Below are 14597 nucleotides of genomic sequence, written 5' to 3'. Positions count from 1 at the left end.
ATGGAACCTTGCATACCTCTGATTGGGCACAGCTGGCCGGTGTGGGACCGACTTCAGTGAGGGGCTCATTTCTTAGGCGTGAAATGGGAATGTTGTGTGGCTCGCGAAGCCCCTCCTTCCTGCTTTGGGGGCTTCAGCTGGCAAGTAGGATGTGCTGGGGGCCACTGTGTGTCAGGGGATGGGGTGCAGCTGTAGACTGCACAAGTGCCCAGCCCCTTGGTGCAGCGTGTTTGTTGCTGGGAGTGGCCTGGTGAGTGCCTTCTGCAAATGGTTCCGGGGATTCTCTTCCGCTACGTTGGCGTATCATTCAGCACCCCCATCACATGTGAGATGAACTGTGCCTTGTGAGTGGCCCTGCCCTGGGTCATGACCACATGCTGGACTTGAGCTGTGGGAGCCACATGGACAGTTGGAGGCCTCAGACCCCAAGGCTACACACACAGGCCGTCTACCCGAGATTTCCCGGCTGCGATGCCCCAGGCCTCAGGCTGATCTCCCTTGCTGCTGCTGTCCCAGCCCGACACTGCACAGCTTCCCTCTCAGAAGATGTCATGGAGCTTGTCTGCTCTTTATAAATCTTACGCACATTTGGATGTGTCAGCTTCATGCGGAAGTCCTGCAGGCAGGAGATAATGGAGGCTTGACTCTGGGCTGGTGGTCTCCAGCAGTCTCTCTCCAGCTGCCTCGCAGTGAGTCGAGGTTACTTAAATGTGTCTTCTGAAGGTAACAAGCATGGGCAGTGTGCTGAAGTGTGTAAATGCCACGCAATGCAAGGCGGTTCTAGGAATACCGGTACCCCCTTGTGCTGCCTGACGTGATGCCATGTAGAGGTCATGGTCCCCTTTGCTTTTTCACCTGCGTTCCTAATCCTCTCTGGCCAACTGCTCACTGTCACAGGCACTGCTCCAAATCCCTGGGTTTCTCAGCATCTTTACTTCTCAGGAAAAAACCTGCCCTATCATCCTGCTACCTCTGAAAGGGGGTTCTTACAGGAGGTGATGATGCTACAAATGTCAATATAGGCCCACGAAGCATCCTACTGGTGTCAGGGGCACCAGTAGAGGGAATGCACCTGGGCAGGCGGCCTCCATCTCCCCTGGTGTCAGGGGCACACAGAGGAAGCACAGCTGGACAGGCGGCCTCCATCTCCCCTGGCATCAGGGCACACAGGAAGTGCAGCTTGGCAGCTTGTTTATTACCAGGAAGGACAGCTGGGGATCAGCCAAGAGCCTCAGGCAGGGCATTGCCCCTTGCCTTGATCAGTAAGACACAAATTGTAGCAGTAGAAGGTGGAGATTCCCCTCTCTGTTCCTGAAGTGTTTTACTTTCTCTTCTTTTCCTGACAGCCTCTCTTGGCCTCCTGAGCTCCTTTGTGTGTATCTGTGTATCCTTGTAGAGGGACTGGAGATACTGCTGGAAAGGTAATAACTCTGTATTGACGAGGTGCCAATTATTAGTCTGTTGCCTTAAAACATCTACGGTTGGAATTCCTCCTCCGAACACAACTGGATATTATCACAGTTGTTTTCTTTTGGGGAGGTACGCACGGTTCCGGGAAGGGTGCTGGGCTGCAGTAATATGGGTGTGGACACAGGTTTCAGCAGAATAGTATCCCTCAGAGGGCAGGGTGGTGGGGATCCCATGGGTTCATGGTGGTTTTGTTGAATGAATGAATGAATGAATGATGAAGCCTAACACTGAGAGTCGCATGAGCTCCTATGGAAGCGGTTTTGAGTGTTAAGAAACGGAGACTGAAGGGCTCACCTGTTCTCTTTGAGTACGATTTAGAGTCACTGCTTGCTTGGAGCTGAGGGTTTGACATGCAATAAAAGCCATGATGCAGCGATAGGATGTGACATTTTAGTGACTTGGGTTGTTGTCTTTTATTATGAGGCTGAAAAGAACCAGGTTAGCCATCACTTTTTGTTACTCAGGCCTTATGCTTTCTTAGGAAAAAGGAAGATGTCCTAAATTTTCAGTGGCAAGGTGACAGAACTCAGGGAAGTGTCTCATCTCATTACTCATGACTTGGTCATGGAGCCCGTGTGTGCTTCTCTGCCTGGTCATCTTGCGGCTTCAGAGTCCCGTCCTGGCTCTCCCGGACTAACATGGCCATCCTAGAGATCATACATGCAGGTCTGACAGCAACATTACATGCTGGGTTTTCTCTCCCAGGACTTCCGGGTGGTTCGTGCCTGGAAGGGTTCTGTGGTGGCAGGGTATGCATTACATCGAGGGCTGGCCTCGGCACGCCGGCACGGGTTTGCCATCTTGCAGGTGGGAGCCCCGTGGCAGACGGCTACTTCCCTTGCATGCCTTTTCTGGTGTGGTCTTTATTCTCCACGGGGCGTTAGAACCAATTTTTGCCGTGTGGTGATTGGACAGTGATTGATGTGCTTTGGGTCTCCAGCTCAAGGAGATGGGGATAAATACTCTTTGTTGCTCTTTCATGCTCTGGGTGGGCAGGCAGTTGGATTGAAGGCTACAGCTGACGCCTGCATGTGTCGTGAAGAGAGAGTATTTCCATGAAATCCTCTCTGTTTACATAATTATACCAATTTTATCTATAACCCAGAAGCTGAAAGCAGTTGACTTTAAGTGTGATCAGCAAGCTGGAATTTTAATTCTTGAGTAAAATAGTTACTGTGGAAATGAGTCTTTGGACTTGGAATTGAAATGAATGGTTGCAAATTTAGGGTAAATGACAGTAATGGGTTTAGACAAAATGTCTGATGTAGGCGGCAGAGTTTTTCAGGTGCGTATAGAACCGTGATGAAAATGGTAGGGACAAAGAAGGATTGCCCTGTCCTGAGAGAGTTAAAAAGTGGTTTACAAATGCAGACTGAGTGTGCATATGGAGGCCCATCAGCGTAACTCCGAGTTCAGCACAGCAGAAGGTTAAGAGCCGGAGGGATATTTCTGGATGTTCTTCAAATGACTTTCACCTGTTTGGAAGCTGTGGTTAGCGCCAACCAGTTCTGGGTCTGTCAGTGACTTCTCCTGGGTGGTCAGGTGGCGCTCTCGGAGAAAGACTCAAGGAAGACTTCCACAGTTTTCCTCCAGCTTTAAAATACATCTTTGTGGCCCTTGGTTCCATTTGTTTCTCCTTTGTCAAAGTTTTTATTTTATTTTTTAAATTTATATACAGTAGCACCGCCACTTTCTGTGCATCTCTGTGAGCTCCCCATGGTGGTTATTTGCAATCCATCGATCTACTTCATCGATGTATCTGTTCGATCTTTGCCAGTTTTGTAATCGGAATGTTTATTGTTCTCCGTTTCTTCCTTTTCATGTAACTTAGCTTATCTGTATCTACAGAAAGTGCGGGTGGGATTTATGTTGGAATTGTGATGCGTCTGTGGGTCAGTGTAGAGAGAACTGGCGTCTTGACTGTGTTGCCGCTTCTCCTCGGACTCGTGACTCTGTTGACGTAGCTCTTTTCTTTGTTGCATCAGTATTTCGTGGTTTTCCTCATACGCATTCTCTGCGTACTTTGTTAGATTTATACCTAAGTAGTTTTTATACAGCTGCTGTAAATGGTATTGTTTTAAAAATTTAGGTCCCAAATACTAATTGCCAGTAGGTAGAAGTAAGATTTGAGTGTGTCGTGACCTCGCTAAACTCAGGTATTGTATCTAGGACTTAACTTTTGTAGATTCCTTGGGAATTTTTATGTGTAGGCTTCCGGTTTTACTTCTTTCTGTTTTCAGTTTCTTTGATTTGTGCTCTTTATGGTGTCTTTATTTTTACTGGCTTTGAGTTGACTTTACCTTTTTAAATTAAGATAGAAGCTTAGGTTATTGACCTGAGACCTTACTTTTTTCAAATATGTATCTTTCATGCTACAAGCTTACATCCCATCATTATTTTGGCTGCATTTCATAGGTTTTAATTTTTGTTTCAGTTCAGTTGAAAATTATTTTCCTTGGAACGCTCATAGTGGTTTTATTTAGTTCACCCAGATCTCATTTTAGCAAAAGATAAAAATTCATGCAGGTTTAGTTTCTGCATGCGCCTCATAATATCCTCACGTTCTCTGCCTTGACCAGGAAATAATTGAGCTTATTGGGAAGATGGTTGCATGGTGTATTGGTGTTCTAAAAATTATGTGGGAATTTGAATGTTTGGACCCAGGCTGGAGTATAGGGGTGCAATCAGAGCTCACTGCAACCTCGACTTCCCAGGCTCATGCAGTCCTCCCACCTCAGTCTCCTGCACAGCTGAGACTACAGGTGCATTCCATCACACCCAATTAACTAATTAATGTAGTAGAAATGGCGTCTCACTGTGTTGCCCAGGCTGGTCTTAGACTCTTGGGCTCAAGCAATCCTCCCACCTCAGCCTCCCAAGGCACAGGGAGCCAGTGCACCTGGCCGGGAATTGAAGTGCCGTGTGGGTGCAGAAGTTTTATATTTGATGTTCTGATATTGCCAGACACCTGACATGGCACCTGGCATGCAGTAGGTATATGATGCGTATTCTTGAATGAATACTGCAGTGCTCATGTATTGAATTACATGTAATTTTATTCTCATTTGTGTTTCTCTGGGCCAGTCCATTTGCTTGTCTGGGCTGCTTTGTTCTGCAAGTTACCTTGTAATATCATGTTCTTCAGGCTGTTTTACACTTTGATTATTGGCCTCTTTTTTTCACTTTATATGAATGAAGACCCATCCCCCATTCTCTCTGATTGGATATTTTCATCTTCCCTCTATAATTAGGATATAGGGTACCAATGCATGTCTCTTCATAAACATATTGTAATGAAAATCTTGAATACACATGTCCTTATGTAAACAACAGGGGTTTGATTCTTTTATTGTAGGAGTCAGTATTGCAAAGCAGAAATCTTTGCTGACAAGTTCTAATTCTCTTAGTGTATCAGTGAGTATGGGATTACATACGTTCTACTTTGCCTTGTGAATAAAGTATATTCTTAATCATTCCATATAATAAAGGTTGGGCAGAATCTTTTAGAAAGGATGCTTCCACAAATTAAAGTTTGTACTATCAATATTATTATTTAAATAGCTGGTGAAGCCATCAAAATCTTACCACATTTACGTGTTGTGCAAGGAATTGTCTCTGCTTTCCTCCCTGCAGCTTGGGATATTTTTGACGCGACGTGAATTTGTGCACAGGAAGCCTCAGCGTTTCCTGGAGGGATGCCCCCAGCTCACTGGTCTCAGAGAGAGTTGTCACGTTTGTATGAACTTTTCTGGAATAACTTGAGCTGATTACATACATCTTCTGGTCAGTCATTTGCCCCCTCCACTCTCCAAAAGAAAACCTCAGACCTCTTAAATCCACTGCAAGCCTCTTCATGACTGAACTATTATTTTAGAAAGCAAGATTGTCAGAAAAATTCAGCTTTAAGGATGGTATCAAGCTCTTGGCATCTTCTGAGTCCTGAACCTGTGAGGGGAGGTTGGTGCTGTCATTCCTCTCCTGGTGGGACCCAGCTTGCCTAATGTTGTTTTCCATTTCTTAGCCAGATGGGGCGATTTGTTTAAGAAAATCACTGGAGTCATTGACTTAAGCATCCCTTTACTTCCAGCTTGTAAAAAGTTTTAAAGTAAAACTTTTAAAATCTTTTATCTAGCACACATTTGGTGATACTGTGTCTGTGTTTGGTGTACAGTTTCTTTTGTGTGTGGCTTCTATGTTGTGTAGGATTTCTGTTTCATGTACTAGACTCTGTCCGTCATATGGCACACAGTAGGGATTAAATATTTGAGGGATGAATGAACGAGGAAATAAAGTCCAGGATAATTTCTATGGCATTTGGAAATTCTCACATAAAGTCTAGGTGCACGTACAGTGTTTCTAAGCAAGGGCCAAGTGAAAGCTGCAGTATTTGTGTTTAATTGCTAAGCAGCAGTCACTTTCCCCTTGTGTATCTTGGATTTGTGGGGTCACAGGACCTACTGAAATAGTACTGGCTAATGTCTGACAGAGCAGCCAGGGGCTGGTGGCCATAGGTCTCAGGAAGAGAACATGGAAGCAGCCGTGGGCCCTGCTCCTGAGACAGGCAGGGCTTTGAACCCACCTTCACCCCAGACGCTGATGAGCAGGGAGGTGGGTGTCAGGGAAGCTGGTGGGCATTGCCTGCAGGGGTCCCCGGGATATACAGATGTAGGGGAGGGCCCAGGTGAGCCCACTTCTCCTGTGAAGGCTTGCAGGAGTCTGCACTTGCTGAGGGGTCCTCAGTTCTATTCCCTGGGTCTGAACTTGCTCTCAGTGGCCATGTCTGCCTTCGGAACCCACCTGAGCAAGAGCTGGGCTTGAGGTTGGACTCCTACCTTGCTCCCGGGGTGGCAGAGCCAGGTTACTGGAGATAAGTCCTAGTCAGCACCTAGGCTATTCACAGGTTCGAGGGGCCAGCGTATCCACACTTGCTCTTTGGTAAAGTGAATAATTTGACGAATGATAACTGGACATTTCAGAGTTCCTTTAAAATGGTATCAGGAAAGCCCCTGATATGGCTTGGCTGTGTACCACACCCACATCTCATCTGGAATTGTGTTTCCATAACCCCCACGTGCCAAGGGCAAAAGGTGGTGGGAGGTGATTGCATGCTAGGGGATTCCCCCATGCTGTCCTTGTGACTGGGAGGGGTTCTCACGAGATCTGGTGTTTTGATGAGTGTGGGCTCCTCCCTCTTGTGTGCTTTCCTCTCGCCTGCCGCCACGTCAGACATGCCTTTGCTTCCCCTTCACCTTCCTCATGAACGTCAGTGTCCTGAGGTCCCCCCAGCTATGTGGAACTATGAGTCAATCAAACTCTTTCCTTTATTAATTACAGAGTCTTGGGCAGTTCTTTACAGCAGCGTGAAAATGGACTGATGCAGCCCAGCAGCCTGCAAAGGGAGAAGGTGACAGTGTGAGTGCTGCTGTCAGGCCGCGGTGCTGACAAAGGGTCAGTCGGCACAGTGTGTGGTGAACCTCAGCCACGTGGCCATCGAGGGGTTCAGCTGTGCCATTCTCATTGAGCAGCCCGTTTTCAATGTGTGAAAAAGGATAAAAAACATGAATAGGACTGAGTTTTCAGAGTCAGTGCCTTGCATGAAAACTGGTAGTTGAGAATCCCTCAAGGAAAGCAGGTTTTCTCTGAAGTCAGCAGTGCTCTGCAGCGCAGAGGAGCATTGGTGAGAAATGCTGGCATGCAGATAAATAACATCATAGAAAATATGCATTCACAGTTCTCAAAAACCATGTTTTATCTATAATTAGCCGGCAGGACTCAACAAATGCTCATTGCCCCCTTAACTCGCCCACATGGCAGACACTTCTTTTTCTTTTTTTTAGGCCTGGGGTGTTGCTGCAGGACGGTGAGTGGGGTCCTGACTCTTCCCAAGGTGCCTGGGAGCTGAGAGGAGGTTTTGTACTCAGGGATGGAGATCAGGGCACACTTGATCCCAGAGTCTTGGGGTGAGCTGACTTCTTCATTGAAAAATTGCATTTGCTGAGAAGGAATGGGCAGAAACTTCATTTCAGGTAAATGAAATGGAAGTCAAACAGTCATCCCTTGACAGAGGTGCACTTCTGACGAGCCCCTAAGAGAACCCCTGGGCAGCAGGGAGAAATGACTGTGACTCTGCCCTGTTCTACACGTCCTGGGTGGGGTCTGTCGGATGTGACCCCGAGGAGAGGCAAGCATCTCTTCTGGCGCCTGCTTCTGTGGCCCAAACTGCTGATGGTGAGTGGGATCGTGTGGGGATGCGGGGGCTCTGAGGACTTCCTTCAGCTGAGGCATCTCCTGTTAGCGCTGGGCCATTCTCTGGGTATACCACATCCCTGTCATCTGCTTCCCTGCCCTTCCTGAAGAGGTGATCAACGCGACAGCAGCACCACCACCATCACCACAGCTAGGGAAGCCGGCTGGAGAGCAAGAGGTCGGAAAACACTCAAGTACTGTGTTTATAAAACTCATGACAGAGGCTGGATTCGGTGGCTCATGCTTGTAATCCCAGCACTTTGGGGAAGCCCAGGCAGGAGGATCACTTGGGCCCAAGAGCTTGAGGCCAGCCTGGGCAACACAGTGAGACCCCATCTCTACAAAAAATATACAGTTAGCCAGGTGTGGTGGTGCCCGCCTGTGGTCCCAGCTACCCAGAAGGCTGAGGTGGAAGGATCACTTGATCCTGGGAGGTCAAGGCTGCAGTGAGCCATGACCACACCACTGCACTCCAGCCTGGGCAACAGAGCAGAACTTGTCTCAAAAAAAAAATTGTTTTTAATCTCATGACAGATATTTTCCCTGTCCCAACCTGTTCCAAAACAGCTATTTTTTTGGTGCTTGCATTTTGCATTTCAATCCAAATGTATTATTGTTGCTTCAAGAAATTCTTCCTCTGCGTCCTATCTGTATGGTGGAAGCAGCCTGATGCCATACACTACCAGATGCTTCTCCGCATGGCCTTGTGTGCATCAGAGGAGCCCTGGCTGCATGTTTCGTTTCCTTGGATCCAAGAACTTGCTGTATGTGGCAGGACTGATCTTCACCACATATGGTTCGGATTCCTCAGGATGAACGTCTGGGAGAAGACATGGTCTCAAGCTCGTTGCCGCAGCCAACACGGTTTTTGAGAGGACACCTGCTTCCCTCTGTCCAGAGCTGCCCTGTTGCTGATGAAGATTCATTCTGAAGTTGGTCAAACGAGAAGCAGCTAACACAGCAGAACCACCGGGAAGTACTGAGGGGCGTGGCAGGAACAGCCTGTATTCCTCCCCCTGCCTGTTGAATTTTAAAGATCTCCAAGATGTAGAGCTGGCCCTCCAGGTCGGTGGGTTCTATTACCCTAGATTCAGCCAAACTGAAGGTGAAAGTATTCAGAAAGAAAAGAATGCTCTGACCTGCTCTGAACATGTGCGGACTTTTTCATTTTCATGATTCCCTAAGCAATACAGTACAACCACCGTTTACACAGAACTCACATTGTTTGAGTTAAAGTACACAGGAGGGCATGCATAGGTTCTGTGCAGATGCTGCGCCATTGTCTGTCAGAGACTCGAGCATCCGTAGAGTTTGGGATCCTGATCCCCTGGGACCCCTCACCCATGGACACCGAAGGATGTACTTAAGCACACTTTACTCACTTACTAGAAAAAACAGAATTTTTTCCACATAGACCAACATTCAAAATCTATGAATAGTTTTTAGGGAGGGGGAAGGGAAGGATTTCAGGGTTTCTTTTCCTCCCTGAATTCAAGCTATTAATAACACATTCCTCACCTTGTAGTTAATTCCTGTGTGTGGTGAAAATACCTCAGATACCTTCTCTAACTGAATTGCAGGCAGACGATACATGTTACTAACTGTAGTTACCACGCTGTGCATTGTAGTAAATTTGTGTGTGTGGTGAGAATAGGTAAGATCCCTTCTCTGACTGAATTGCAGGCGGACGATACATGTTATTAACTGTAGTTACCACGCTGTGCATTGTAGTTAACTTGTGTGTGTGGTGAGAATAGGTAAGATCCCTTCTCTGACTGAATTGCAGGCGGACGATACATGTTATTAACTGTAGTTACCACGCTGTGCATTGTAGTTAACTTGTGTGTGTGGTGAGAATAGGTAAGATCCCTTCTCTGACTGAATTGCAGGTGGACGATACATGTTATTAACTAGTTACCACGCTGTGCATTGTAGTTAACTTGTGTGTGTGGTGAGAATACCTAAGATCCACTCACTGACTGAATTGCAGGTGGACAATATGTTGTTATTAACTGTATCTGTCATACTGTGCATTATATCTCCAGAATTGACTCATCTTTTCATGAAGCATGTGCCCTTGACCAGCATCTCCCTGTGTCCACATCCCCGGTCGTTGGTAACCCCTGTTCCTCTCTATTTCTATAAATTCGACTCTTTTAGATGCCCTGTGTAAGTGAGATCATGCAGTATTTGTATTTCTGTGCCTGGTTTATTTCACTTAGCATAATATCTTCCAGGTTTACCTATGTTTTTGCAAATGACAGGATTTTGTTCTTTAAGGTCAATAGTATTCATTGTGTCCGTACACCATGATTTCTCTATCTGTTCATTCACTGACGGACACGTAGGTCAATTCCACATCTAAGTGGTTGTGAATAGCGCTGCGGTGGACATGAGCGTGCAGGTATCGCTGCGTTACACTAGTTTAAATTCCTTGGGATATTTACCCAGACAAGGGATTGCTGGATCATAAAGGTTTATTTCTAGTTTTAGAAGATGCTTCATGCTGTTTTCCACAGCAGCTGCACTGATTTGCACTCCCATCAACTGTGTGCACCACATCTTTGCCAACACTGCAGAATTTACCTTCGTAGATCCCCTTGGTTCTGTGATGCGGGCACAGGTGGCCTGACCACTCACTGCACCTCTCTCTGAGCTTTGCTCTCTCATGCTGCGTTTGGACTGGATGAACAGCCTCTTGGATTGCTTTGACTCTTGGGCGCTTTGACTTAAAAAGGCAACTGAGCAGAAAGCCATAGCTACTCCGCAGCTGCTTAAATGATTCTGCAAAGACTTAAAGTCAAACTCTGGGCGAGGAGGTGTGTGCTTCTAAAATAGGAAGACAGTGCTTGATGTATTGTGGAAAGTTGAGGCTCTGTTGGCTCCAGTGCTGAGCTCGCTGCTCGCTTCTGACTGTGGCGTGAACACAGTGGCTGTGGAGCGCTGTTGACAGAGATGTGCTCTTCCCAGGGTTTAGGACTCGGGACGGCATACACTTTTGTGTTTGCTGAGGTTAGCCCACTTCTTTCTGTTGTCAAAACAATTCAGTCTTTGATAGCCTTAGTAGTTCTCTTGTTTCCCTGAGCGCACTTTCTGATGCAGAAGTGGGTTACATGACGTGGGGTTGCAGCCGTTCCCTGTGGCCTGGCATCCGGGATAGACCGCACCGCTCACCTCAGGGTGATCCAGTGTAACTTTTCAGATCCTGGAAGTGATGTGGACATTTGTTTCTTCCAGTTGTCTTCCCCTCCTTCAGCAGGGCTGTGACATTCTCCCTGCTGTGGCATCTGAAGGATCTCCTGTAGTCAGGGGTGGGACGGCAGCACGGGGCCAGGCAGTTCTGCATGGTGACTTCGTTTGGTAGGCATCTCGGACTTGCTGAGACTGTCATTGTGAAATCAGGATGATAATGCTTGTGGAATCCATCACGTTTAAATGCCATAGTTGTCTGTAAAGTCTGCAGTAGGACCCCGGCTTTGTAGGTGGATAATCAGCCTCCATCCTTTCCCCTATCCACCTGTCCTCAGGTTCATGCTCTCTCCCAATCCAAAGGAAAAACTCTGAGGGGTCTCTCCCTCTTCCTGTCGGGGAGCGGAGGGTGGAGCGCAAGAGGCTTGCTCTCAAGCCGTGAGGCCCATGGCAGCCATCTGAGAAGAGCCCACAGGGAGGACTGGGCCATGCTGGGTCCTGTTCTACACTTCAGCTTCTAAATGTCTAGCTAGAAATCATGGAAGCTGGGCCTCATCGGCCCTACCTTGCCCCTTCTCCCTGCCCCCACCACCAGAAAATCTAAATACAACATCCAGTAAAACCAACTTACTGGTGAGGCCTGAGATCTGGAAAATTGAGAATCAGCATCATGAGAAATGTAAATAGCTGGGTGTAGTACCGGCAGAGTCTTCTCAGAGCTGCCCTTCTACAGAGGGTGATTTCTTTTTCCTTTTTGTGTGAAGGAGGGATTTCCAACTCCCAGAACATACTGGAGAAATAACGCTTGCCTGAAGAGTTTTTAGCAAGTTACGACAGCAGTTTTGTGTGAAACTGGTATGTTCAAATCTTCCGACTGGCCAGGACTACCGCTGGGGCGTCTCTGGAGACCTTGTGCAGAGCCCCCACTCTTCCAGGGACAGGAAGGAGGGAGTGTTGTGAGGCTGCAGGAGGACGGGAATCTCCTCAAACTCACAAAGCCTCTGCTCCACATGCACACCGCACCCTCCCTTCGAATTGTTAAAAATTCCACTGGCGTTCGTATTTTAAGCCCTTCAGAGACTGTTAGTACTACGATGTTTTAGCATCGGAAGCTTATTTTCAAGACCGCTGCGGTCGTGTGAACTTCTGATGCTCTTTCTCCTGTTCTTTTGATCCATGTGTTGAAAGTAGAATGGACTCCAGGCTCTTTCCTTTAATCCCCCTTCTAACTGGAATTCTTAACATACCAAATAGAAGAGCTACAGGGGACAGTACAAATGCAGAAAACCAAAAAGGTAAAACTCGAAGTGATCTGGACATCTGAATGCAACAGTGTGTCTAAAACCTTCTTGCTCCTGCCATTAATTAAATGTTTCCTTTCTGCTCCTGCCATTAAGAGTGTGTGTGTGTGTGTGTGTGTGTGTGTGTGTGTGTGTGTGTGTTTGAGGCAGGCTCTTGCTCTGTCACCTGGAGTATGGGGGCACTAGGCACTAAATAACAATAAATAATGTTTTTATTAAACCGAAAGCTTTGGTGAATGTATGAATCCCAATGCAGGCTTTCTGTTTACCCTGGCTCCTTTATTTAAAAGATCTTTATGGAATTTAAGCTGCCCATACTATACTTGCACTGGAAATGTGCTGGGGGCTGGTGAGAATGAGGCAGTAATGGGCACAGCGGGTGCAGGTGGAACCATAGCAGAGCAAGTGAAGGTGGAGGGGCAAGTCAGGAAGGACTTGCCGGCCCTGTGGGGAGTTTGTTCACAGCCCAAACAGCAGGGAGAAGCCTCTGACTCGGTTTGGGGAGACAGGCTCATCATGTTTGCATTCTTGTAGCGACCCTTCTGGCTGCTTCCTGTGTTGTTCGTGGGGCCAGGAGCCTCAGCCCCAGAGCTTGGAGCATCTCAGCAGCACGGGAGCCTATGCGTCTGCAGTCCCAGGATGGTGGTTGACATCGAAGCAGAACAACTTTTCTCAAGGGGTCAGGATTTTGAGTTTCTCCCTAGTCCCTGGTTTTCCTGGGTCTGTCATCTTTGCCTCCCTCCCCTGAAGGGGCGATTCCTATGGCCCTGAAGGCTGCACAGCAGGTCTGTGTCCATGAGTCTCCCCTTGACTCGGACGTCTCTTACAAGTTGAATATGTAACAGGTATTGAATGAGTGCTTGCTGTATTTTTTAAAGATTTTCTTGCATCCTTAATACTTTGAGACCTTTACATCCTGTGTGTTTGATCTATCTGCAGTAGCAGGTATATAGGTGCTATCACCTATTTTTTTCCATGAGAAAAATGAGACCCACATTAGTTAGCTGGCCTGTGGGGGGCCCGTGCTGTGCTCAGCTTGCTGGGGTGAGAGGACATCCCAGGTCCTCCTGCCCCTGTCCCCAGTGTAGGTGAGGGGTACATGCAGGAGCTGTTACCGGCCTACAGCTTCTGCTGGAGAACAAAGAAGCCTATCGGAGATTAAAAAAACTCAGCCTTGCTGAGAGGGCAGTGCCTTTCAGGGTCTCCCGGTTCCTTATAAAGCAGTAGGCTCAGGGGAGCAGCAGCAGCAGGGCTCCTGACGGCCGTAGAATTCCGAACATGGAAACAATTGCTTTGTAATACACAGCATCCTCTCCAGCATTAAATAATCTCCTGACACTTCGCATGAAAACCATCACTGCTGGGTGTGTCTGTGTGTTTAGAGCTGAGCCCCAACGTGGAAGCAGCTCTGTGGCCCATTCCCTTCATCCCTGAGGGCCACAGCGCTCTCGGATAGCATTGGCTCTGCATGGGGCCAGATTGGCTTTTGTGGGCCAGACTGGAGAGGAAGGGTTCCCAAGCCACAGGGCTGGTTGTCCCCTTCTGTCGTTTTAACCCTGCGTTTACTGGGCAGACCTTTCCTTGCTTTTCTAAGAATTGGGTTTTGCCCTGAAACTCCAGACTGCAACCTAAGTGAAAAAAAGAATTCTTCCATTTGGGGAAGGAAAGCATCATCATCCCTCTGTCTCAGTGTTCTGCTGGTGACTTTGTCTTACTGGGGTATCGCCTATTATCTGTTACTGTGTTCGCAGAGGAAACATTGGTTGCTTCACAATAAAGGACAGCTTGTCAAAGCCCCGCTGCTAGAAGGTTTGCTCATGTAAACTTGAAGCGAGTCTATGATGGGAATCTTCTGGACCTCTGTGTGCCAGATGCTGAGGTAGTTCAGAGTTAAAAATAATTGGACTTCTTCCATGAAAACGTAGCAAGAGCCTGTGAGCCTGAGCTTTGGGTGCTGAGTGAGCCTGGTGTCAGGGGCCACGGCATCAGGCACTTTGGGGCAGCACGCACATCGAGCCATTGTCTTCTGCAGTTTGGTGATAAAATTGTCATAAATTTCCCCTCGGCCCGACCCCCAGTCACTGAACAGGCAGATGATCTCCCCACGTCTGCCTCGGTCTTCAGTGCTCCCAGCCAGTTGCTTATCTGCAGGTCTGTCCGCATCAGGTGGCCCGGAGCCTGGGCTCAGCCTTGAGACTTAGCTTGCAGACCTTGGTTTGGGGGAAGTGCAGGGCGTGGAAGTGACTCAGTGGTGCCGCCCTTTCCCACCTCCTAGGTTTTGAGAGATAATAGTAACCTAGGATTTCTTAGTCTTTTCTGGAAATTTTCTTTGCCGATTGATTAGGGGTTCGATTTAAATCAAGCCAAACACCTGCTTTTCAGTAGCAGCTT

The 14597-nt window shown here is 47.6% G+C and overlaps 1 protein-coding gene across 5 annotated transcripts in view; it reads left to right on the top strand.

The window, feature by feature from the left end:
• Window positions 1–14597, top strand: part of DIP2C (disco interacting protein 2 homolog C) — a 391979-nt gene that overhangs the window by 179300 nt on the left and 198082 nt on the right. The gene's annotated exons all lie outside the window — the stretch shown is intronic.

The sequence above is a fragment of the Aotus nancymaae genome, unplaced genomic scaffold, assembly GCF_030222135.1.
Source record: "Aotus nancymaae isolate 86718 unplaced genomic scaffold, 86718_ANA_hifiasm-v0.15.2.pri h1tg000173l, whole genome shotgun sequence".
Classification (NCBI taxonomy): domain Eukaryota; kingdom Metazoa; phylum Chordata; class Mammalia; order Primates; family Aotidae; genus Aotus; species Aotus nancymaae.
Note: the sequence above shows the minus strand (reverse complement) of the source record. Positions and strands in the feature narration are given on the sequence as shown.